The 23,042-nt window shown below is 49.2% G+C and overlaps 1 long non-coding RNA gene across 1 annotated transcript in view; it reads left to right on the top strand.

The window, feature by feature from the left end:
• Positions 1–21,838, top strand: part of LOC146805483 (uncharacterized) — a 248,977-nt gene extending 227,139 nt beyond the window's left edge. The window contains exon 3 of the long non-coding RNA XR_014967465.1: positions 21,714–21,838. This is a non-coding gene — a long non-coding RNA (uncharacterized LOC146805483). The remainder of the gene's footprint in view (positions 1–21,713) is intronic.
• The last annotated feature ends 1,204 nt before the right edge of the window (positions 21,839–23,042 follow it).

Below are 23,042 nucleotides of genomic sequence, written 5' to 3'. Positions count from 1 at the left end.
AACCCCACCGGACCCCCCCGCCAACGCGGTGGAGGGGGAGGGCCGAACAGGAACCGAGACCCTCCCGCCGGGGCACCCAGGAGCCCCCCTCGAGGGCCACCGCAGCAACAACTCTCCCCGAGCCTAGCCCGAAGGGGGGCGCCCCCGGCCAGACCCGGACCACGGCCACCAGTAACGTGCTACGGCTGCCAACAAACCGGACACTATGCCAGCGATCCGGTCTGCCCCCTGAACCGAAGAAACGGGGCCGGCGGGGCCCCCCCCCCCCGACAGCTGGCGGCCGCCGCCCTGGGAGAAGGAGAAGAGGAAGAGGAGACCCTCGACCGAGGGACCACTGAATGGGAGCCGGCAGCCATGTCCCTGGTCTGCCTGGGTAGCCGAGAAATGGTACTCTGCACCCCCATCCCAAGCAACACCCAGAAGTACCGGTAGCAGGTCACGGTCAATGGACAACGGGCCGAAGCCCTTCGTGACACCGGCGCCAGTGTCACCGCTGTCCGCTGCCACCTGGTGACCCCCGAACAGATCCTACCGAATGTGCTGTGCCCCGTCCGGACGGCCGACAACAGCGAAAGCCTGTGCCAGATGGCCCTGGTCCCCTTCGAGTGGGGAGGGGTGACGGGCCTGCTGAAGGTGACGGTACGCGACGACGCCCCCGTCGACTGCCTCCTGGGGAACGACTTGGAGAGTTCCCCCTGGGCTCAAGTAGAGCGACGAGAGCACCTCCGAATGCTGGGACTATCTGACTGGGCCTGTGCCATCACCCGGTCCATGACCGCCCGGGCCCCCCGCTCATCCTCGGCCTCCGGGGCCGCCCAGCCCGAGGGGCTCGCACCCCCTCCCGCCAGCAGCGAGGGGGAGGCGGACACCGACCCTGGACCTAGTGAATCCTCCCCCGAAGAGATGGCTTCCCCGTGCGCCCTACCAGAGCTGACACAATGGCGACACGAAGGGGGCCCCACCCGGGAGCAGTTCCAACAAGAGCAGCAGTCCTGCCCCACTCTCGAAGGGGTCCGCCAACAAGCGTCCGCCCAAACCAACGGGGACCAGACCGGCACCCACTGGGTCTACTGGGCCGAGGGCCTGCTATACAGTGAGCAAAAAGTGGCAGAACTCGGGGCCAGCCGAGTGTTGGTGGTCCCCCTCCGCTTCCGGGAGTTCCTGCTCAACCTGGCACATGATGTGCCCCTCGCCGGACACTTGGGGCAAGACAAACCGTACAGCCGTCTGGTGACCCACTTCTACTGGCCCCGGATGCGGAGAGACGTGGACAACCACTGCCGGTCCTGCCAGACCTGCCAAGCCAGCGGGAAGACAGGGGGTCGGGTCAAGGCCCCCCTCCAACCCTTTCCAGCCGTCAGCACCCCGTTCGAACGGGTCGGAATCGATATCGTGGGGCCCCTGGACCCCCAGACCGCCCTGGGCCACCGCTTCATCCTGGTCCTCGTGGACCACGCCACCAGGTACCCGGAGGCGGTCCCGCTAAGAACTATAACGGCCCCCGTGGTAGGCCGGGCTTTAATGGGGATCTTCTCCCAGGTGGGATTTCCCCGCGAAGTGGTGAGCGACAGAGGCACGAACTTTATTTCCAGATACATGCGGTCCCTGTGGCAGCAGTGCGGGGTCACATACAAGTTCACGACCCCCTATCACCCTCAGGGGAACGGACTGGTTGAGCGGTTCAACAGAACATTAAAGGGAATGATCCAGGGCCTGGAAGAGCCCCTCAGGCGGAGATGGAATGTCCTGCTGCCGTGCCTCCTGTTTGCCTATCGGGAGGTCCCGCAGAAGTCCCTGGGGTTCAGCCCGTTTGAACTATTGTACGGACACCCGGTCCGCGGACCGCTCAGCCTGGTCAAGGAGGGCTGGGAGACGAAGCCCCAAGGCGCCCCTCCTGACGTCTACCGATACCTCCTGACCCTCCGAAACCAGACCCGCAAGTTCCGAGCCATGGCCGAAGCCAACCTCGAGGCCAGCCAGGAGGACATGAAGCGGTGGTACGATCGAAACTCCTCTACCATAGAATTCGAGCCAGGTCAGAAAGTATGGGTCATGGCCCCGGTTGAACCCGGCGCCCTCCAGGACAAGTGGACCGGGCCCTTCAAGGTAGTGGAGAAGAAAAGTCCCGTCACCTACCTGGTCGACCTGGAGTCCCCTCGGAACCCCCTCCGGGTCCTACATGCTAACAGGCTAAAACCCCACTTTGCCCGGACCGAACTGAGCCTGCTACTGGCGACCGACGAGGGGGGCGAGGACGACTCCGAGCCCCTGCCCGACCTCTTGCAGTCCAACGTCCATGATGGATCAATCAAAGGTGTCCAACTCGCCTCTTCCCTGACTCCGGAACAGCGCAACGACTGCCAGCAACTGCTGCAGGACTACGCAGCCCTCTTCTCCCTCACCCCGGGGGTGACCCACTGGTGCGTCCACGACGTCGACACCGGGGAGAGCCCCCCCGTTCGACACAGAGCCTACCGGGTACCCGACCGAGTGCGGGCATGCATCCAGGCTGAAGTAACGAAGATGCTGGCCCTGGGGGTCATCGAACCCTCCGACAGCCCGTGGGCCAGCCCTGTCGTCCTGGTGCCAAAGGCCGCAGCTCCCGGCCACCCCCGGAGTTGCGATTCTGCGTGGACTACCGAGCCCTGAATGCAGTGACCAAGACGGACGCCCACCCTATACCCCGGGCCGACGAACTCATCGACCGCTTAGGGGCCGCTCGCTACTTGAGCACGCTGGACCTCACCGCCGGGTACTGGCAGATCCAGCTCACCCCCGGCGCCCAAGAAAGATCCGCCTTTTCGACCCCAGATGGGCATTACCACTTTCGGGTGATGCCCTTCGGAATGAAGAACGCCCCGGCCACTTTTCAAAGACTGGTGAACAAGGTTTTGGCCGGGCTTGAGGCCTTCAGCGCGGCCTACCTAGATGACATTGCCGTGTACAGCAACCACTGGGCAGAGCACCTCCTTCACATTAAAGCCGTCCTGGCCGCCCTCCAGCGGGCCGGGCTCACAATCAAGGCCAGCAAATGCCAGATCGGCCACGGATCCGTGACCTACCTGGGCCATCAAGTGGGGAGCGGGCAGGTGGCCCCTCTCCAACCGAAAATAGATGCCATCCAGGCCTGGGAACCCCCCACTACCCAGACCGCTGTCCGGGCCTTCCTGGGTCTCACCGGATACTACCGGCGGTTTATCCGGGACTATGGGAGCATTGCTGGCCCCCTCACAGAGCTAATGTCCAAAAAGCAGCCCAAGAAGGTGCACTGGACACCCCGCTGCCAAGCAGCCTTCGACACCCTAAAGACAGCAATGTGTACTGCCCCGGTGCTGCAGGCCCCTGACTACAATAAGGAGTTCGTGGTGCAGACGGACGCCTCCGAGTATGGGATCGGGGTCGTCCTGTCCCAGGCCGATGAAAAGGGCCTCGACCGACCAGTGGCCTACATCAGCCGACGGCTACTGCCCCGGGAGCAACGATGGAGCACCATCGAGCGTGAGGCCTTCGCTGTAGTGTAGGCCCTCAAGAAGCTCCGGCCCTACCTCTTCGGTACCCACTTCCGGGTCCAGACCGACCACCGGCCCCTGCGGTGGTTAATGCAAATGCGGGGCGAGAACCCCAAGCTGCTGCGGTGGTCCATCTCGCTACAAGGGATGGACTTTGACGTTGAACACCGGCCCGGCAATGACCACGCCAACGCCGACGGCCTGTCCCGCTTCTTCCGCCTTGACGAGGAGAATCCCCAAGGAGATGGGTGACTCTCCATGCCTTCGGCTGGGGGGGACGCCTGTTGGACCCGGCCTCGTGGCGTGGTCCTTACCCCCGTGGATTGTGCCCGTTCCCCGCCCCGGCCTTCACGGGCCACCCTTCTGAACTGCACCGAGGCCCTTCATCCTGAGCTGCATGAGGTCGCATACCCCTCGTGGCTCCGCCATCTTGTTGGCATCCACGTGACTCTGTGCACCAGCCAGCGCGACCCCGCTCAACCCGGCCTCGACCCCAGCGAAGCCCCGACATCGAGGCACCACGAACTGGCCAGGGGGTGCCGCAGGAACCATTCATCGCCCCCGGCGGAGGACAGTATCGATGGGACCCCCAACTGTCCTCCCCTCTCGAGGTGTGATCGCCCTGCAACTCCCTTGGGCCTGGCGCCTCTCCTGCTGGGCGTCTGGCCACCTCCACCCGGCCTCTCCGCCCCCACCGGGCGCCTGGGTCCGGACATCAAAGGGCTCCAGACCTATATCTGGGGCGACCCCGCCACAGATCGGCAGTTGTATCCCGGAGTCGAGAGCCCTGCTGATTGAATCGCGGCTGACCCTACGGAGAAGAACTCTTGTCGGAACCATCACGAGCCCTGCTGACTGCGTCGCGGCTCCTTCTTGTGAACACTTTGAAGCCACCTGGAACATCGGAGCCCTGCTGACGCTGTCGCGGCACGAGCTGAGCAGAAACCATCTTGAGAGCCCTGCTGATTGGATCGCGGCTCTCCACGAACTGTACGCCGGAGCCCTGCTGACGCCGTCGCGGCTCGACCCCTCCGAGATCCGGAGGTCCTCCAGCTTGAGGATAAGAACTGGGCCCCAGGTACCCTCGTACCGCACTCCTGCCAAAGACTGTCCCGCTACCCCTACCCTTCCAAAGAGACACTGAGACTTTTGGTGGATCCCTCGATCCCTTCGTGTAAATATTGACCTCGTAACCTTTTTATTGCTGATAAAGAATTGCTTGTCTTGAGACAACCTCCTTGAGTCCTGTGTGGTGGTGTTACTGTGCTAGTACGTGATAGGAGAAGGATCTCCCCGGAGACTTCTCGGCAGCGCTCGGCTACTTCGTACAGTGTGAGGGCCCCCCTTGGTGGTCTCGCCGACTCCTCGGGGTCCGCCTTCCAACAGTATGTAAGTAGTGCTATAGGTTTGGGGCATTTGCATATTTGGGGTATTTAAAAGGGAGAACCATGAACTCTGCTCTTACCAGGAGATGACAAAAAATGAACCACTGGTCACAGTCACTATAGATCAGATTGCGCTCCAATAGATCAACATGCAGTCACTTCCATTAAGGATTTCATATAGTTTTTCAATGTGGAAACAAGAGGAAACACACATGCTTTGCCTTTCTGAAGGCCAAGGTGTTAGGGTTGTTTGTGTTTTACTGAAGTTGAGCTTCAGCTGGGGCACTTGCTATGTTTATATTTGTAAGTGATACCCATTACGGTTTCATTTCTGTGAAATAAGCATCACGGCCAGAATGGAACCTCATTTTTTCGAAGAAGAGTGCACACTTTTGCTGAATATGTCTACTCAACTGGAGAACTTTCTACTGGTTAATTAGTAAATGCTTCCTTGGTATGTAAATGTCTAGTGCATAATCTGCACTACAGCTGTGTAAAGGGCCATGAGATAACGTATGTAGTGACCTTGTGTACATGTAATTTCAGCAATGTGATTCTTCCTACAGTGTTTTCATCCACAAATTTGTGATAACATAAATTCTCATCAAGAGAAAACAACAAGACTACAAAGACGTGAATCTCCACCTAACAGGGGTATTTTACCTTTACTATATGAAATAACTGGTTCTTTGTTTGGTGGAGATGTCCACGAATTCCTCTGCATCAAGAACACGTCATCAAAATTGGTGGGAAATACGCTCAGGGGCCTTTTAGTAAACTGTCCATCAACATGGGAAAAGGAGGTAAGACCTGTGCATACTAATATGGAAAATAGAACAGGGCCAAACAGGCAGGGCTTGCAGATGTGTTTGGGCATTTGCATGCTCAGTGTAATTACAAGAGAGAGCCATGGTCTCTCCCTTTATATTTTTAGGGATAAGGGGTGCTGCGCAGCCCCCCTTCCTGGGACCCAGCCTTGTCAGGCTGGGTACCATGAACCCCATCCAGGGTACCCAGTCTGCACCGTTGGGGACCACAGGGGGAGCATGAATGCTCCCACGGTCCCTGCCAACTCCCCGCCTCTAACAGGAGCCGGCATTGCTTCCACATACAGCAAGCTGCTAAACATTCAGTTCCCTGTGTGTGGGAGCAATCTTTTCATCTGTTTCCCTGCATGTTTAACAGCAGGCAGGGAAACAGATGCAAACTCTGTAATAACTCCTACTTGCTGAGAGCAGAGTAAGTGTTTGCCCTCACTAGGTGGGCACCTCAGGAATAGCAGCAGGCGGCCCTGGGGGTGTCCATCTCCAGGGCCATAATGGCTCCTGGAGGGGGCTGTGCAGCCCCTCTCCTTAATTTTGCACTGATCAGCCCCGGGAAGGTGGTGGTCCCCGGGGCCATATATGGCCCCCCTTCATGTTTACATTTTGGATTTAGCTCTGGGGAGATGGTTGTCCCCGGGACTGGCCGTATTATTTAATTTAGCCCTCCGGAGGTGGTGGTCCTCTGGGCTACTAAAAGCCCTAGAAGGGGGGTCGGTGCGGCCCCTCTCTTTTGTTAAATAAATCCCCCGGGAGGTGATGGTCGCCGGGGTTCGGGGGGTCCGTGTGGCCCACATTATATGTATATGTAGCCCCGGGGGTGGTGATATTCGAGGTATAAAAATGCCCTTGGAGGGGGAGCCATGTGCTCCCTCTCCATTATATTAATAAAAATACGTATGCCCCCGGGACCTGGGCCACACGGGGGCTATAGTGTAAACAAGCGTGGGAGACCACGCTTGTTCTTTGGGGAGGGGTGTGTTTTGCCACGGATTTGCAACCCCGTTTTGATTTTGCACCAAAATTATTTTTTATAAAGTGCTTTTTACCCATGGCGAGGTACCAGGGGGACCCGGGGCCAGGGCTAGTGTGTCTGGGTATTCCTGTCCTGCCCCTTTTTCTTTTTTAAAAAAAAAAGATTTCAAACTCCGCGGAAGCCGAGTCACAAGATGGCTGCCAACATTTCCTTGTTGAAGTGTTGTCAGCTAATCAGATATCAATATGGGGACTGTCGGATCCTATGAGAATCTGCATCCCTATATATGCAAATTTGGTATTTAATTAAATTCTTGAAAACTACGTAATGGATTTACACCAAATAACAAAAAGTGTGCTTTCTGGACCAAAAGCTACCTTTCTGCCAAATTTGGTGTATTCTGTCCAGTGGTTCGGGCTGTAGTCATGTTCAAAATCCCAATGGGAATTAACATGGGAAATGACCCCCCTTTTTAATGCCTCTGCTTGACGGATCACCCCAAAACTTTACATACACAACTAGAATGTCCTTTACACTTCTTTTGGAAAATTGTGCGACAATTTTTCAACTGCCGCCAAAGATGGAAACATTGTCCTAAATATAACTACCTACTGATGACTGCTAATATGTAATATATATATATTATGCTTACTTATATTGGTTTTCATCCACCCATCTTCATCCATTGGTCTATTGTTGTGCAAGTCAGGTTTTTCATTTTTCTCCCACCCACAACAGTGTACAGCATGGGACAATGTGTCTTCGCAGTTCAGCCACTGGCTAAGTTCACTATGATGAAGAAATATCAATCCCTTAGGGAAAAAAGTTTGCACTAACTCATACACACCGCACCTCAATTGCATACATAACACCACGAAAGGCAGGGGGTACACAAATAACACAACCCCTCAACTGAAACACCACAAAGCCCAAGAATGTAGTGGCAGAATTCTTTAATTTTAAAAGATCCACTTTATATAAAAACACAGTGGTGCGGTGTGTATGAGTTAGTGCGAACTTTTTTTCCCTAAGGGATTGATATTTCCTCATCACTGTTAAGTAGTGCCCTGGTCCCTTAGGTTAGTGGGGCTCCTCTCTTTTTTACTCAATAAGTTCACTGTGAGTCATGCATTCTGCTCTTCCCCAAAGAGCACCTCCACACAAAGTAGTTCCCTTCAGTCCCTTCAGTATCAGGGACTACTATAGCAAAGTATGCTTTGAGATGTCAAAAGTATATTTTTGCTGTTAGCCAATGCTGTTTTTTTTATATATTGGCGATGGCCCAGAAGCTTCTCATAAACAAAGTTGTACAAAAACCATGACAAAACAAAACAAGCATTGACAAAGCCAAAAAGCTGGCAGCCAACACAAGATGTACTGGCTTTGCCAATGCTTGTTTTAAAAAAAGTACTAGTTTTGTGAAGTTCACGAAGATTATGAAGATAAAAAAAAAAAGTTTACAAAGTATCTCAATAAAATCTTTACACTTCACACACCCCCTGTTAAAATGTGTTACTTGTGAGCGCTCCTTGTTCATGTTCCTAGTGAGTGCTACCTGTTTATGGAAGGGTACTCCATATGCTAATGTAAGAGCGATTTTTTTATTATACTAATCCAGGAGAGTACATATAGAAAATGGAGGAAAAAGAATGATGCTTTGTCTTAAACAATATGGGCAAAATAGTGAATATTACAGCGATTAAATGTATGGTTCCCCTAAAAGTATTCCTTTCTCTTACTAATGGGATAAAGGACTGGCACATTAGGGGTTAATACTCAATGATGTATTATGTGCCAATGCTCATTGACTAGTTCGTATAGGCTATTCCAGTGCCGTAGATAGAAGGTCGTTAGTAGAGAACAAAAAGTGGGATTGGGTTGGTAAGAGGACACAATTAATTTCAACCACACCCTGGCCATGCGAAGATATCTGTTGCTTTATTATAAAAAATGACTTACTAAATAGTTCCATTTTAAATACTTTTTTGCAATATACTGACCCAAAATGTGCGTTCACATCAACGCATCAGTGTTATGTTGTTTAACTTATTTTACCAACGATTTTACAGCCAAACCACCAATTCTTACCTTAAAACCTGGATCTAAAATCCAACAGATAGTGATCTAGGTTCAACATTTTTCAAGGCAGCAAAATGTCTCCCTGTGTGCAAAAAGTTGTTCAGTGGCCCTTCCCAACCCGCAAGTAAATCCCCCCCACCCCGTTGCACTTTTTTATTCAGTCATCTTTTTTCCATTTAATATCAGCACTTCTGGAAACCAAATCTTACTCACCGATCGCGTTTTGTTCTTTTTATTCCTGAGGTTTGCATAATTGACAGCCAAGAAAGAGGCGCGGCCGCCCATCTGCTCGTTTGCCGGTTAGCAGACTGCATGCAAGGCTCCCTCGCCTCACTTAAGTACAGTCCGAGAAGCATGTGGTGGAGCAAAATCAGCGGTGAGGGGTAAAAAAAACGCATAATGAGGAGTTCAGCCAGAGGGGCTTCACATGAAAGAAACAAAAGTTCATTTTAAAACTGCTGACCCGTGGCAGATGTTTTTGGATCAAAGCTGTGCTTCCCCAAGTTTTAACTGGCAAGGGTTAGTCACTGAATAAAAAGTATACATAGCCTGGAGAGGTATGACTCACCCCCACCCCCTCCCCAAACCCCCTACTCATTTTGCTATTACAGGAAGTCGCGATAAAAACGTGAACTACTTCACAGAAACATCCCAGGCATGCCTTCCACGGACATTCATTAAATATTTCTCTATTTACATTACTAGAAAGTCTGTTGTAAAGCCACAGTTGTGACCGTGCCTTTATCGGCAAGAAAAACATCTGCGTCACAGGGCATCAATCCAAGGATGGTTTTCGAAGGATAGCAGTTTATTTGACAATATTTAATATTTTAAATTTTGTGTAGACTTCACTGTAGCTTGTGCACAGTCGTCACTCTCTTGTCTTTCTGCATTATATTAAATAGTCCACCCATTTATCCTGCCACGGATGACTCTTTTTTTCTGCCAGCCTCATTCACCATCTCCATGCATCTGTCTGCCCCGGCATCTTGTCCATCTGTACACTCACTAGTCCACCCCTCTGCACCTTTGTCTGTTCTCCATTGGTCAATTCATATGTGCGTCAGGGTTGGATTGGGATTAAAACTCGGCTCGAGCACGCTAAAAACAATGGCCCACATTTGCATATTACCTATATGCAAAACACTGCTTCGGCGAAATTTTATTAAAAGGGGGGTTTCAATTTTTTTTTACGGATTAGTTTACACTGGTGAAACATGTCTGAAAAGAAGTGAGGCCACTTTTGCTCAGGCCCCCTACCCCGCTCAATCTGCATATGTTAATGGGCCGGCCCAGCGAGAGAAAGGGAGTGACACCTCTGCCCATTGATAAAAGGAAGGTAATTGAGGCCCATCTACCTCCAAAAAGGCCACTCAGGCACCCACTGGGCCGCTGGCAGCATCAGAACGATGCAGAAACTGCCCAAATCGGTCCCCCAAGCTGCTCCGAAAAGCAGCCCACAGCTGGAATTCGGATACCAGCGCCTCGGGCATTGCCCAAGTGCCCGCGTTACCAATCCAACCCTGTATTGTGCGTCCTTCCATCTCTGCTTTAGTCAATCAGTCCACCCATCCCCCGTCCCTGAATACGTTTCTTTGACCCCCGCTCAGTAAGTCTTACCCGCATTTGAAATTGTCAATCCCTCCATAAGTCCCTCCCTTTTTCTTTCTCTTTTTGTCTCTTCATCCAAACATTGGCTCTGTGTCCTTTTAGCTGTCATTCGCCAGCCCAGCCAGTCATCCATCAATCCGTCCATGCATTCATCTCCATCTGCTTCTCCCTTCCTCAAGATCTAATTTCTTTTTCTAAATTCCGGATATTGTGGAAGGCTTGGCTGTTTACGCGTTCGAGAAGCACTAATAGGGGGATAGACAGCGCAAGTACTTTCTATTTTCCATAGCGCCAAGAAACTTCAGTGGACGTGTGCCCTATATAAATAAATTACAACAAAACAGCATTTTGGATCCCAACAAATGCCTTTCCATCTTTCCCTCCATCTGTCCACCTCCCAGTTACTCTGCCAGTCCCTCATCGGCTCCTATCTCCCACTGCTTGTCCTTTGTTCTTCTTTGAGGACATTTATTCTTTTCCATTTAGATACACCATAATACTACACCATACAACTGAACAACGGCTACAAGGAGAACAACACATCATTTCGAAGACTATCTACCTCACTGGTTTAGTTGAAGTTGTAGCCCAGTAGACCAAAGATAGCCTGGAAGAACTCTGGGCCTTAATACGATGGCGGTCAGTCAGACCGCCGGCCGCCATCGTTTCGGGCAGGAAACCGTCCGACAATGAGTCAGTGGTCCCGACCTCACTATTAGAATATGACCATCGTGCAGGCAGTCGTAAAGGGGCTTTTTATACTGCAGCTTAGCTTGCGGCCAAGGAATAGGGCCGCAGCACAGGCTGCAGTAGAAATAGGCACTTTGTGCACATCCATGCACCGTGTGCCAGGCACCATGTGGTGCCTGGTACACGGTGCATGGATGTGTGGGGGGGGCACTACAAGCAACAACATCTCCATCAGCCACACCTTTGAGCAACACTGGACCAACCACCACTGTGTCCACTACTCCTTCACCAAACCCACCGTACACCACCACGCCCACCGCGGTCCTCGCAGAAGCTGGAACAAGGTCACCAAAGACCAGCTCACCACCTCCCTGAGCAAATCCTCACTACCGACATCCACGAATGCCAACACTTCAGCACGCAACCTCCACTGCTTGACCTCCGACTGCGCCAACACACTGGCTCCCCCCAGGAAACCCTCAGGCAAGCAGCCCTCTAAGGAAGCCAGGTGGTTCTCCCCCACCCTCCAAGAGTCCAGGCACAGCTGCAGACACCTCAAGAAAAGATGGAGGAGCAGCAAGATCGTGGAAGACCACGCAGCTTTCAAAACCGCCATCACCGCACACGACCACCTCATCAGAACAACAAAGAAAGCAGCCATCCAGGAATGCATCAACCCCAGCGCACACAACAGCAAAGAACTCTTCCTGTGGTCAAATAATTTGTCATACCCAGCACTGAGACAGCAGACATTCCCCCTCTCAAGACCTCTATGACAACCTTGCCACCTTCTTCCACTGCAAGATCAAGACAAACCCACCCCACATGCAACCACCACACCCAATGGTTCCAGACCCTAGCAGACCTTGCCCAACTGGACCACCCCCACCCCTGACAACACCCTCAGGATCTTGAAAGCATCCACTCCGGAGCGGAGCCCCCTCGGATTCCTTCCCTACCACATCTTCAAAAGAGCCACCACCTCCTTCGCACCCGAACTCTGCCGCACCATTAACTACTCCATCAAGTCCACCACCTTCCCAGCAGACTTGTAGAATGCAGAGATCAACCCCCTGCTGAAGAAACCCCCTGCCGTTGAAATGGACCTCAAGAACTACAGACCCATCTCTCTGCTCCCCTTCCGAGGCAAAGTAATTGAGGAAGCTATCAACGCCCAACTCACCAAGTTCATTGAAACAAACAACATCTTGGACCTCTCCCAATTGGGCTTCAGAAGCAACCACAGCACCGAGACCGCTCTCCTCACCGCTACAGGCGACAGCCCCAGCCTTCTCAACCGAAACAAAACTACTGCCCTCATCCTCCTGGACCTCTCAGCCACCTTTGACACCATCTCCGAAAAAAACCTGTGCTCAGGACTCCATGACCCTGGCATCCGCGACAAAGCCCTAAAATGGATCCGCTCCTTCCTCACAGGCCGAACACAGAGAGTCAGACTTGCACGGTTCAACTCAGAATCCACAGAGATCAGCTACGGAGTGCCTCAGGTCTCCTCCCTGAGTTCCACCCTCTTCAACATCCGCATGGCTTCGCTTGCCATCGTCAAAAGCCACAGACTCAACATCATTTCCTATGCCGACGACACCCAGCTGATTCTCTCCCAGCTACTTCTCTCCCTCAAAGACGGACCCACAGCCGCCAAGAGCAACTTCCAAAGCGGGATGAAGGCAGTGGCCACCTGGATGAAGGATAGCTTCCTCAAGCTTAACTCCGACAACACTGAAGTCCTTATCCTAGGCTCCACCCGATCCACCTGGGACAACTCCTGGTGGCCTGCAGCGCTCTGAGCCACCCCCATACACGGACCACACACGAAACCTCTAGATCAACCTGGACTCCTCGCTCTCAGTGAACCGCCAAATCAATGCTGTGTCGTCCTCCTTCTTCCACGTGCTCCACCTCCTTTGTAAGATCTTCAAGTGAATCCCCACTGAGTCGAGGAAAACGGTCACCAGTGCGCTTGTCAGCAGCAGACTTGACTACGGCAATGCACTCTACACCGGCCCCATCCAGAAACTCCAAAAGAAACTGCAGAACATCCAGAATGCCTCCACCAAACTCACCCTGAACATCCGACTCCGCAGCCACATCATCGGCCACCTGAGAGACCTTCACTGCCTACCTTTCAAAAAAATATTTAACTTCAATCTCCTCATGCACGCCTACAAAGCTCTCCACAAGCAAACCTCAACCACCGCCTCTCCTTCTACACTCCCACCAAACATCTCTGCTCCGCCCAGCTGGCCCCGGCCACCATCCCACGGATCCGCAAAACCATGGCTGGAGGAAGATCCTTCTCCTACCTCGCTGCGATGACCTGGAGCTCCCTGGCTCTGCACCTCAGGCAATCACCATCACTGCCGCAATTCAGGAATGACCTCAAGACCTGGCTCTTCGACTGAACCGCAGATCCTCCTCCCCTCCCCCCTCTCAGCGCATTGAGACCCTCACGGGTAAGTAGTCGCGCTTTACAAGAAACCTGATTGATTGACTGATAATAATATGAACTCTTCCAGCCATTGGTAAAGCAGAATACTATATAATACATGTACAGCTACGTAACTGCCTCCCAGTCACCTCTAGGACTAAGCTTCGACTTCATCACCAAATGCCATTGTCATGCAAATGAAATAAACAGCGTAAGAACGTGCCCCCCACCCAAGAAGCAGCAGCCAACATCATTGCAGTAATTACAGCAACAAGATGTATGGAGTTCCGCAAAACAATTTCATTGAACCCTATCCGAAAATGGGGTTATCTTTGCTAGCTATCGCAGGAAAAACGATAGGCCAAGAAGAGTAGGACTACAGATAGTTAGTAAACTCTCCTCCCACCTTTTTGTCTTCCTATCTATCAACCCCTTGATTCAACAGCCTCTCCATAAATCTACCCATATACCTATATTTTTATATATTAGTCTGTCATGGCGTCTCTTGTTATGCCCAGCCATGCATCCCACTGCCTCCCTGCCTGTATCTCCCAGTCTGTCTGACTCTATCACCATGTCTATCCTCTTTCCCACTCACGTGTATTGAGCAGGGCCACGGGAATACTGTGGCTTGGGAGGGCCAAATTATGTGACAGGATTGAGTAAATTGTGCAGCAAGAAACAGCAAATTATGTGGCATAATGCAGCACATTTTGTGATAGTATTACTTCAGTATTTTGTTACTTTACACTTGCAAACACTGTCTGGACATGGGTTGCACTTCATTTGTACCAGTGTAACTCCTAAATATAGCAATAAGCAACAGAAAGATGAGCAGTTCACCTTTGCAAAGATTTTCCACTGCCCAGTAGCATGTGCAGCTGCATTTTTAGTAACTATTGAACCGTTTGAGCTAGAAACATTTTTATTTTAAATCTGCAGATTATGGAGCAGATGATGGGTTATGTGACAAATGTGGCAAGTCTATAATTATGCAAACATCGCTGTGGCCGCCCAATCACATAATTCCAGTGGCCGTGGTTTTGAGTCATCCTCTGCTAACTGCTCTTATGGGCACAAAAAGGACCCTGTGATTACAAACCTTTGTCAAGCCAATGTCAAGCAGCAAAAACCAACAGAAGATCATGATGATGTGGCAACAGTAACATCAACAACTCTATCTACGTTTTAAGTGTGGGAATCTGAAAAAATATCATCTCACTATTCGGAAGACAAAAACTAAGCAAACCACCCTAAATGTATGCACTACTATCAGAAAAGTAACAATTGTGCAAATTTACAGATATTGTTAGAAATGGCCATATCAATTTCTTTTCTCCATGTCAAATGCTTCCACGTCACTACTTCCTTATTCTGTGGCAATGGTAAATAATGTATTCTATCATATATTGGTACTTCCACATAGCATAAAGTTCCCATAATCATAATTCATAACAATACTGTATGTCACCTAGATATTTTTGCATTTATGTGAGGGAATAAGACTGAAGGTTGTGTTTATTTATACAGCCGCAGAACTCCAAGGTGACTTAGCAAAATATTTTTATGTACCTCGGTGTAGAACCTCTGATGGTTTGGTGATGAGGTTTGAAGTAAAAAAAAACAACTTAAAATGACAGAGCAGCAAGAAGGTAATTGTAATTGCATTTATATAGCGCTTACTACCCCAGACCAGGCGTCAAAGCACTTTTTCGGTAAGTAGCACGCTCCTCCGGAACCCATAAAGGATTAGTGGTGAATTAGTATAGTGAAATATGAAAGTGATTTGAGTCAGTTATTTGGATTGAGCTGGATAGTGGAGTGAAAGAGATTTGAGTGGTGGATATGTTAGTCAGTTATTTGGATTGAGAAAGATAGTGGAGGGATAGAAGAGGGAGAAAGGATTGCATTTATATTTTGCTTGCTACCCTTGATGGGGTGTTGAAGCACTTTTTCTGCGAGTAGCACGCTACTTCGGAACCCAGAGGCAACGAAGTAGAAAACCAGACCACACACAATGGAATATACAAAAATGTAGACAAAAGTATTGAAAATGTATGTGTTAGGGTTAGGATAACAGATGGCGTTAGAAGGAGCTCAGTCTTAAGTTGAGTTTATGTTTAGGGGTTAGTGTTAGAGTAAGGTATAGCGTGTGAGATGAGGTACGGTGTAAGGATTGGTTATATGGTAGGGTGAGGGTTGGTGTTAGGATTGTCGTAGGAGTGACAAGGACTGGGTTAAGCTGAAACTAGGGATGGGATAATGAAATGCACAAGGGAAGGTGTTTTAGTTAAAGCTGGAGTAAAGTTTAGCGTTATGAGCGGGTAACGGTGAGGGTCAGATTAAAGGATGAGCTGGAGGTCAGGGTACAGCTATGTGGTGGGAAAGGGTTGGGCTAAGACTAGACTTTTGGAAGGTGTAACTAAGGGTGTAAGGAAGTGTGCTAGAAAAAGGTACGGTAGAAGTGTGGCATGCAGGAGTACTGTGGGTATATTACCAGTAAAATGGCATAGAAAACATGGCGTAAAGGGAAAAATATTCGGGCTCGGACTAACAATGGAGAAACTATAGGTGCACTAATATAGGTCTACTCTACATACAATTCACAAATAAGTAATTTGTACCTCTGCGTTTTTTATGAGGCATAGTAGCTAACCACAACCTTTTAACCTCAGCTACTCTTTTTTGTGTTCTGATTGTTTTGCCTTGCAGCCAGGGATGAGACTGGATTCCAGGGCGCTTGATCCTGAAGGGAAAGTCAGGGGGCGTGGCCAGGGCAGGCAGGCGAATCCCGGATCTGAGAGGTGTTCAGCTGCAGCTCTGCCCGAGAACAATGGAGCTTCTCAGTTTACCCAGCTATAGCTGGTGGTTCATACACATTTATAAACAAAATCACTGTTGCATCGCGTACTTAAGTATTGTTGTTATTTGGGTTGAACGCAGGGTGGGTGTCTTATTTCTTATAGTATGTGCTCAATCCATCACCCCGACCTCAAGCCATTGCTTTTTTAAATCCTTGGTCTTTTGCTCCTTCTGATGAATGAGGTCTCCCTGCAGCAGGTAATGTAGAATAATTGTGTATATATTTTGAGCAGTTAATATAAGCACTTTAGTGCTTTGCATATTTGGCAAAATGCAGACAGATGCCTGTACTGAAGCACCGAACTGCCATTTATCTCATCAGACAATGACTGGGTTTTCAAGATTGTGGGCCTGGTTCACATCGGTAACTGTCAGAACCCCTTTCAGAGGGCCACGGGGCAAGCAGGAGCTACTGGGCCCAACTGTGGGAGTTGAAACGTTTTACCCCCTCTGTTCATGGGCCGACCTACTATGGATCTTGAGCAACTGCGCCAAGTATTCCTTCAGCACTTGACTGTCAGTGGTAGCGCGGGTCGAGCAATCCCAGGCTTCTCGGGGCGGGGGTGTAGATACAGGAGGGTGAGCGCAGGCTCACAGCTCAAAGTACGTTCAATGGCAGCAGTAAATGATTGTCCAGACAAATGCCTTCTTTTATGACAAAAGTAGTATTTACATTTGAACAAAAAGTGAGATACAGCATACACAAACAATACACACAGTCCCATGAGGTCAGGGCTCTAGTGTTGAATAGGCAGGTCCCTGAGTCCCTCTCCCTTCTCACTAGCCATAGTGAGAATTCCCTATTCATTATGGGCGACATTCATACTAGACCGCACCAGACCGCATTAGCTCTCTAGAAACTGTCTTGCTTATACTTGGCCTGAATTATGCACAAAAGAGGCATGAAAACTGCTTCCAGAGCAGGGACAATGGCATGCGAGTGGGGAGATGTTTTCTTCCCCCGCAAGAAGACCGGTATGGGTGGACCCATGAACTTAATTTACTTCAGAGGGGCCTTCCCTGTCACAAGTACATGTTAGGTAACACCTGGAAAGGTCCCAGCGTATGTCCCCCTAGTCAGGCTGCCACCCACCCCAGTGGGAGAAAAGCTACTCCCCGTACCGGTTTTGGGTGACCACAGAGGAGGGGGATGCTCATGACCTTGGTTACACCTCCGAGGGGGCACACAGCCTCTGCACAAGATGAGTAGGTTTTCCACATTCTGGATTTTGGGATAGAGGGGCACAGTGGGATTGTTTACAGTAGGGACAATAGAAACCGACGTAAAAGGGGATAGGGTTGTCCCTGGGAACTTTTACCACATTGCTTAGAGTGTCCAAGAGTCAACCCCACACACAAGCTGGGGCCAGGCATAAATGTGGCAAACTGAGGCTCCATCCTTAGAACACTTAATGGATGGGGGGAAGAAGAGGACTGGACCAGCTATCTATTACCTGAGAGGAGCCCCGAATGACTGGTTCTGCTCCCTTTGATACCCAGGACAAAGACATGGACTCCAGAGGTCAGTTTGTTGACCTCCTGTGTACCTACAGGGACATGACAAGCTGCAAGAGACCTTTTCCCTGAAGCACCCAGATAACCAGTGGCAACATGACCTGCACCGGACTTTGCTTTTGGCCTCTCCCTGATACCTTGGGTGTCTCTGCTTGCCATGTCCTGAGGTCCTGGGGCCCTTAGAAGTGTACTCCTGTGGTTGTTTGGGCAAGTGAAGACAGTTTGGAAACTTTTGAAAAGCTTTCATCCTGAGCTTCAGGGGGACAAAGTATCCAACCTGCAGTTTGAAAGTGTTGGATTGAATTTCAGCTTCATCTTACTCAAGAGTCTAAGCACCTTCAAAAAAACGACTAAGTCCCATTTTAAATTGGGACATAGATCTCTTGGAGCCTGTCTTCTAATGCAACTTTTTAACTGAATATGGTAGTATTCCCCATATTCAGACTTCTTCCAGGGAGCCATGTTTATCTATCCTTCTACTATTTTTCAACACTAGGTGGCCTACTTGATTAACTGGTGTGGGCTGGAGCTCAGGGTAGAGCCAGAAGAAAGGCGTTAAAATTAAGTTACCAGGATGAGGGCCGAGTATAATCTAATTTCAAGTGCCACCACGTAGCAGCCCAGCTCCAGTACGCGGTGGATTGGATGGAAGAGGATGCCCAAGGTATGGATTGAAGGGGTGCATGGTACCAAGTCAATATAAAAAATGGTCTATAGTTACAAAGTGAAGAATGGCACCCTCCAGAATTTGACGTGCACAGCAAGGCAATTATGGAAAAAGGTGCACATGAAGGAATGAGGTGCCATGCGATTTGCGGAACAGGCGCTAATATGAAGCCTGCCACATTTAAGGGGAGGCCATGGCAAGGACATGTCATAATGTTTGAGGGATAATTGCAAGACAATAGTCGATCTATTCATGAATGGGTATTTCCTGATATTTGATGGTGCAAGGAAAGTATTTGGGGTTACTGCTGACCTGTTTTACAATACCGGAGAATAGGGAGGCTGGCCATAGAGAAATAGCACTCTTTTCCCCGCAAGGTTGGATGAAAACTATCACATTGAAAGCCATGATAGGATTACTGTCAGGTGGAAAACGTGTATATGGTAACACAATAGGCATGGCCAACCCTGTGCTAGAAATCGAAGGAACATCAGAAAGAAACTGAATGAATTTTGCATTAAGGAGAGGGACAATATATGTGGACATGTAAAGAAAGGGTACTTGTATGCCAGGTTTAGGCAGTTGTCATGTAAGATACCCCATAGGATATACATGATGCTGGTCTTGCTAAATACATTACATTAGAATGGGGTGGGGAACAGTAAACATCAGCAGGAGACTATGAACTTCTTTTATTACTACAGAACTCTAATGCAGTTGCGACCTAAGTTCTTAATCCTAAAGTCTTAGGATTAAAGGCAGTACTGGTCAGGATGTGCCATGCATCCTTGGTGCCTCCATGATGGCACTCATTTCCAGACGAAGAGTAGTAAATTAAGGCATACATTCATACTATTAATGGTGTCTTTGGTGAAAGAGAGTATAGCCAATAAATTGATGGAAAGGGAAGCCCTGGTGTTTGAAATATGATCGCCTGTTTTGGAGGAATGGATGGAGACTGTGTATATATCATGGCAAGCTACAGGGTGATCGTAATGATTGGAGGATGTATGTAAATGCCCTCTACTCCTAACCTGTCAGAAATATTCAATTCCTTCTCATATAATAATTTCAAGTCTCTAAGAACTTACTTCTCCACTAAACAACGGTAAGGATCACAAAGGAAGCAAATTGAGTACACATTGATTATTAAAATGAAGTTGTTGAAACCTGGAGGCCTAAATATAGATGAGGACATTCACTGGTTTTTGTTGATCAGGCCACCTGGATAATTTTCACAGCGAAAGTGGTAGTTGTTATCTGAACTATGGTGAGCGCGTTTTTGAAAATGGAGTCTCACTGCATTGCGCAGTGATTCCCCAAGCATTCAGTCAATGATATACACAGAACCTTATCTGCTCTGCAACTGGTCAGGAGTCTCAGTATTTCCGTAGCTGAGAGTGACGTATTCATCCCATTTGAAAGCACCCAACGGTCTGACTTCTCTTGAAATAAGCTTTTGTGTATCCACATGAAGGTATACGCAGGGTTCTCCTGACTCCTTCCATACATTGGAGTATTAACAGGCTCTCTACTTATACTCTCATTGTAGCTGGCCTGCTAAAATCCCTGTTATTTCCCTGACCCAGAAATACGATTCCCTGATATACTTGTAATTTCAGAGTTGGAGAAATAACAGATGTTTCATGTTTTTTTTTAGGAATAACATGTAGGAGCTGGTGTTCTCATGTTAGTTCCACAGTGAGATTTCCCTATGGAAACTACAAAAACTCATAATTACATTAAGGGCCGAATTACAAGTTTGGCGGTCTTGAAATGGGCCGACACGGCAGCGCCCTGCTCCAAGACCGGCGAACCTGTAGTCAGTACGCCCGCTGGATAATGAGTTGTAATCCTGGCGCTTGGTACTGCAGTGGGGGTCCCTTTTCGAAGGCTTATAGGAGAGCCCTTTAGGGCGCCCTTAATTTCCTCACCACCACCGTTTTCATGGCGGGCTCACCGCCATGCAAAGGGTCGCAGTGAGGACACTCGTAATATGCTTGGCGGTGCCGCAGCAGCACAGGCAGCATATCACAGACCCACAACACTGCCACCGCCGGGGGATCAGGGATCCCTGGCAGTTGCGGCAGTCCTGTGGCAGTCCCTTTAGGGCGCCCTTAATTTCCTCACCACCACCGTTTTCATGGCGGGCTCACCGCCATGCAAAGGGTCGCAGTGAGGACACTCTTAATATGCTTGGCGGTGCCGCAGCAGCACAGGCAGCATATCACAGACCCACAACACTGTGCCACCGCCGGGGGATCAGGGATCCCTGGCAGTTGCGGCAGTCCTGTGGCAGTCCCACTGCCGTAGCTGTAATACGGCGGGAGGACTTCCAGTCTGGTGGTCAAGGGACCACCACCACAGGCTCTCGTAATTAGCCCCTAAGTCTGGTAACTTCTGTTAGCGGGTCCATTGGTAATTTTACACTCCACTCTTAATGAGGGCCTAACTCTTTAATCCCCTCAGTACAACTAAAATGTGGCCTTTCTCTGGACCTCATTATATGATGACATCAAGTAAAGCTTGTTAAATAAATGAAGATTGTTGTTTTGCCTGTGTGCCATAGAGCTGATTGAGGAAAAAGGATCATTTGAAGTAGACTCCCTTGACAACCTTCTCATGCTTTCCTTGCGATCACTCTAAGCTGCTACCAAGTACTTCCTACTCTGAGGACGCAAAATGTGGACGGGAAGTATAATCTTTTTATTAAATTAAGGTAGTTTTACAAAGGCTTGCTCACTTTGCCACTGGATTCATGCTAGCCTGGCTGAAGAGGGCTGTAATCCCGAAACCGGTCCCAGGATGCTTGTTTCAGGTCCAGGGAAGACCGGGCTTGGCAGTTCGGGCTGGGCTGTTCCCATGAGGCACAGGGTGAAGACTGATTTGCATATGGCCAGGTCTAAACTGGGGTGGCAAAGTGAGCTAAAGAATGATGATGGATTCAACCCAGATCTGTGACTGGGGGTGAGTGTTTGAAAAGTTTCAGAACTCTGTCCATCATCTCCTTGTGTTTGCCATGGTGTAGCAGAATGCATGATATCTGTAGAGGTCTTAACTAGTTTGTTTGATGCCTCCCTTGTGTTCAATAAATGATGTTGCCATTACTCCACTCATAGGATGCACTAAATATTCTCTTTCACCTTCAGGGTGTTTGTGTGGTGTATGAAAAACTGGGATATAAGTGCACATGGGCAAGAACAGAGTTGTTTTTCCGCCGAGGTGTTCCAGGTGGCATCATAGCCTTCAAGAGTGAAACCCAAGAGGACCACAAGGTGTGAAACTCCTTTTTAATACTTAAATATTTGTCATTTACTATTGTATGTTATTTATGTGCCCTGTCCCTTCCACCCCACCCTTGATCTCTTTTCAAGGACAAGCAAAGTAAGGGGTGTAGAGTGGTGCCTCGAGGAATAATTTTCTGTTGATGTCTCTGACAACATACAAAACATTTGTGAATCACTGGAATGGTAAACACTCAAAGGAAACAAATGCATAACCTTTGACATTCCATTCCATAAAAGGGTGCAGGGTCACTACTGCAAACCCCTTCTGCTAAAAAGAAGTACCCCAATGCACGTTTCTAGAGATGTGAGGGTCCAGGTGCTCCATGATTGGGGTCCCTCACTCCCACTGGTTATGTCAGGGCCATGTCACAACAGTTCTACTGCTCAGCAGTTTTGCACCTAGTGGTAACATTCAAGCATGGCATACTTGGTAGTGGGTACAGGATAGAGTGAAATCACAGCCTGAGGCGGGCAGTACCTGCGTTTGACTATGGGTACCTGAGGTGGGTATTCAAGGGCAAGTCAATGTGCAAGGGAAATACAGATGATCCTGAGCACTACACAAAGTGTACTGTACAATTAGAGTCCAATCAATTTTCTTTCATCTCCGTTGTTTTATTCTTGGTCACTTCTAACACTTGTGTCCACAAGTTACAATCTTCTCCAGGTAGCAACAATAGCCAACACGTGATTCGTCAGATACAATGTGCCCGATCTCTGACTTCATCAGGGCTATAAGCAAGTCAACAAAATATGTCTAAATTACACACAAAAAATATATATACACATAGTGTCACCTCCACCATGACACCCGTGTGTACAACAATCTATATATCCTCATGAACAGAGGGAACTAATGAGTGAATCAAAACATTTTTATTTCATTATATCATATTCTATACAATCAATAGGATATATATAACCTAACATCCAAAATAGTACATAAAATCACAAGAGACACCTCATTAGTGATATACCACTACCAGTATTTTAATTGTTCCAGACAGCGTGCTCACCTTACTAAGTATCTCTCTATTTCCGGATGTAAATGCTGTTTGTAGAATGATTCTTGTGCAACCTACAATAAAGTATGTTGGCATCATATGGCTATATGAACTTAGTACCGGACACTCGTAATATCATGATACAACAATATGTCAAAACCATACCATTTACATACTAAAATCTTCC

This window comes from Triturus cristatus, chromosome 8 (assembly GCF_964204655.1).
Source record: "Triturus cristatus chromosome 8, aTriCri1.1, whole genome shotgun sequence".
NCBI classification, from domain to species: Eukaryota; Metazoa; Chordata; class Amphibia; order Caudata; family Salamandridae; genus Triturus; species Triturus cristatus.
The sequence above is the reverse complement of the archived record's forward strand: the minus strand, read 5'-3'. Positions and strand labels throughout refer to the sequence as shown.